Source organism: Acyrthosiphon pisum, chromosome A2 (genome assembly GCF_005508785.2).
Source record: "Acyrthosiphon pisum isolate AL4f chromosome A2, pea_aphid_22Mar2018_4r6ur, whole genome shotgun sequence".
Lineage (NCBI taxonomy): Eukaryota > Metazoa > Arthropoda > Insecta > Hemiptera > Aphididae > Acyrthosiphon > Acyrthosiphon pisum.
In genome coordinates, this window is record NC_042495.1 from 50098801 (window position 1) to 50102931 (window position 4131).

Sequence of the window (4131 nt, forward strand, 5' to 3'; positions counted from 1 at the left end):
AATTAGAATCGAATTCGTTTGGCTGAGGTGTGGACGTTCAATCGTTTTACACAATTTACCTTTTATTATGGTAATTGTCCTCCGGTCGGTGTTGGTATTTTTCATAACTCAATTATTTTATTAGTTTTGAAAAAATTCCTATTAATTATTTTTTATTTTCATTTATTTTAGATTCTGAGCGGAGCGAGAAAGCTAGTGGTTTTATACAATGATGTTTATTTTTTATAGTTTTATTCATTACTTTTCACTGTGGAGATTTTTCTGGTTGTTTTTCATATTTTTTACTTCGTATTCGTAAGCATAATATAATAGTTTTTATATACATGCGTTATTATATTGTTTGAATATGTTTTTTAGTTGAACTATAGATACGTCACTAATTATCACAGTAGTCCTGCTGCAAACCATTAATAGAATCACCCTGTATGCACACGTCTTAACGATGTGCCATAATATTATATTATGCGGTACCCATACGAGGTGAACGTTCTAGATGGATTTTCGTTTTAACCCGAAACGGCGTCGATGAAATATCATTTATTACTATAAATTATAATAATATATAATGTAAGATTGGCATATAATATTCCTATACCTACAGGTACCTCTATATACATCTGTATTAAATTTTATTATATACATTACCAACGATCGTGCGACGCCGGACTTAAGTGAATACTCATGTCGCGTATTGTAATATCATATAATAATATTACATTATATTATTACATTACACCAATATACTTAACCCCATCGTGCGAGGAGGACGTGTCGTCGTCGGCGCGAGACCTTTCGGCCACGGTCGAGACCGGAACAGGAAACGTCGTTGTCGTCGTCGTCGTTGTCGGCGGGGTCCCGACGGGTCACACGCACACATTCGACAACCGTCCGTCCGTCCGACGTGCGTAGACTGTTTAAGTTTAATAGGTATAACATTATTATTATGACGTTTTTCCACCTCGACCGCGTCGTGTCGCCTGCGCACGACGTCGGTTCGAAAAAAAAAATAACGTCCATCGCCCGACACGTCCTCTGAAAAGCGAACGCTGCAGACGAAAAGTCATAAAAACGGTATTTTCATTTACGCGGTTCGTACGCGTGCATGGGATAATATTATATTATTATTATTATTATAATATTCCACTGCTGTCTGCGGAGAATGGGGATCACTGCAAGATGCGTATCGCTCGTCGTTTTCTTCTTATCGTTTCAAGACACTACCAGTTACCACTGTGATATTATGTATACCTGCCTACTGTAATACTGTATAATGTTTTATAATATATACATGCAGGTGGATTTTTTCGTTTGAGCGTCATTTATATCATCCAGGTTAAAAATTCAGTTGGTTGTCTGCGCACCGCGTGTTTTCATCAATATAATATAATGACAATAATATTGACAGTATAAGTATATATATAGTGAGTATAAGTATACGGCGTAATAATTTTGTATTTTTTTTTTGTAGATCACCATTAGGCATTAATTAACGAATCTAGTCAAACTTGGATATAATTTCATGTTTTTTGAATTATTTTTGAATTCTTAATATGAAAATATTTATGCATAAACGCACTTAATAAAATAAAAGGAAATTCGCAAACAATAGCGATATGCTAACCGGGAGATAATTATTTATGACGTGAACAAAGCGAGACAATAGTACCATACGACACATATCTCTGCGTATCCCGCGAAAGTCCATTATATTTTTCGACAAAACTCCATGTATTATTTTTTTATTATGTTTATACTATACTATTATATGCACCTTATAGGTACGTTGATATTATTATATCAAAAAAAAAAAGCTTGATCTCATTTTTAAAAATTGTCGCTAACTCTTGTTCGAGATACTCTGATAGGTACTTATAATGTAATAATATTATTGTATAGGCACTATAGTATAGCGTGGAGATTGCTATACGAAAAATAATTTTATTACTTTAGGTAAGTACCCGTGCGGTTAGGTGACACCTGTTACAGTCGGCGGCGGTGGAGGTACGGGTGAGATAACAGTGTTCGGACTACGCCGCCGCCGCCGGGTTATTATAATAATATTATGCGCGCGAGGGTGAATATATTTCCACCTAAATGCCGGTTTGGAGACGACCGGCAACAAGTGGTTACCAGACGGTTTGTACGTGCAATAATAATTATTGTAATTTCGTGTGTGAATACCAGGTATATATATATATATAATAATAATAATATATACATTGCACATCGTTGTTCCCTGTTGCTGTATAGTGTATATACCTGTAGGTACTCGTATTATATTTTACACTCACACGTGCATATTATTAGTAATTATTATTTTTATACAGTGAACGACGCGTTAATTCAGACGTTTCGAAAAAGACCTACTTATACTACGTACAATAAATTATAATTACGTTATTGCACATCGCATCGGTTTAAAATTTAAATAGATATTGGCTGTGTGAAATGGTTGTAATGCGTATAATATACATATTATGTTATATCGTCGTACCTGTATAAATGAAATATATTACACGGGTCATGTTTACCGAAGTACATATAGTTTTAGTCGATTTATGCGTATTACACTTAATCGGTTTTATAGTATTAGCGGTATAATATTATATAATTTAATATTTAATATTATTAAAAGTTAAAACTACCGTATATATCTAAACCTGTTATATATATATTATATACCTGTTCGGTGTATATCCGCCGTGTGCGTTAAGGAGAATCGGATAAGGTCGTACGGTAAAAAAAAAATTATTCGCACACTTATCAATATCACGCAACGTTGTGTGCAGTAATACAAACACGTATGCGCTTTTAAAAATTACAATTAAATTGCTGTATAATTGTACAAATATATATAATAGGTTATATTCAACACTCATTAAATATAATAAAAAATTACTTGCGCGATTATCCGTTTGTCCGCGAAACCAATTATAATCATAGACTATATTATTATACAGTGACATTTATTATAGTGTCATACTAGGTATACCATACTAGGTATAGCTAATGTGTTCGAATCCCAGAATGAACACATGATATTATTAATATATAAATATGTTTAGATATTTGATCTATTATTATATACAGTGGCGAAGGAATTATTTTTCATGAAGGGGGGCAGTACATAAGTCACGCACATTCATACATTCATGAAAATGAGACCAATTTTGAATACGTAAACGTATAAATTAAGCGTAATTTTCGATTGTATAGGTACCCTTTAATTTTAATGTAGTATGGGGGTAGGACAAAGTATACTTTTGTCCCCCTTGGATTATATCTGAGGGGTCAATTTCCCCCTCTGCCCCCCTTCTCCGACGCTACTAATTATATACCTATCTAACTACGACGGCTATCGCATATAGCAGGGATGGGCAACTCAATGATACTAGAGAGCCAATTTTGAATGTGCGAAAATCTAGCGGGCCAGAGAACATAGAAAGCAAAAAAAAAAACCTAATGTATACGCCTATAAATAATATAATATTGTTTACTTTCAACAGTTCAATACTAGATAAGAATTTATATCTACTTTTTACGATAAACATTATATTTAAAGAGTGGATTTTTAGGTCCTTAAAAGCTTAAAATATGATGCTAATATGCCCTAAAAAAAACCCTAAAATAATCTCTAAAATATATTCCTTAAACTTACTGTTATGGACCATTCCTTTTGTAACATGTAAATTATTTAAAAATAAAAAATTTAAAACAGTTTATACATAGGAAAAAATATAATTCAATTTAATATAAAAAAAGGTGGGTAAGTAAATGTCGCTCTGCTGTACAGTAGGTTACAAGTGAGTCACTGTATAATGGATAGTATTAAATTTGAATTCAATGATATAATATCACTGTATAAGAAAAACGATACAGAGCGGAGACGGTTTTTCAGACTAGGTATTAGACATACCTATTATAGGTATACTTATCTATAGTATTAAAAAAAAATTGACCTATAATAGGTATCAATAATAAATTCCAAATTAATCATATCACAATATCCATTAGGTAACGCGTTATACATCAACAACAAACAGTGGTACTATCATAGATTTACAATAGTATACTTTAGAAGTTTCAAGTACCCACAAATAATATTATACAATCAAAACAAAATAACTAAAA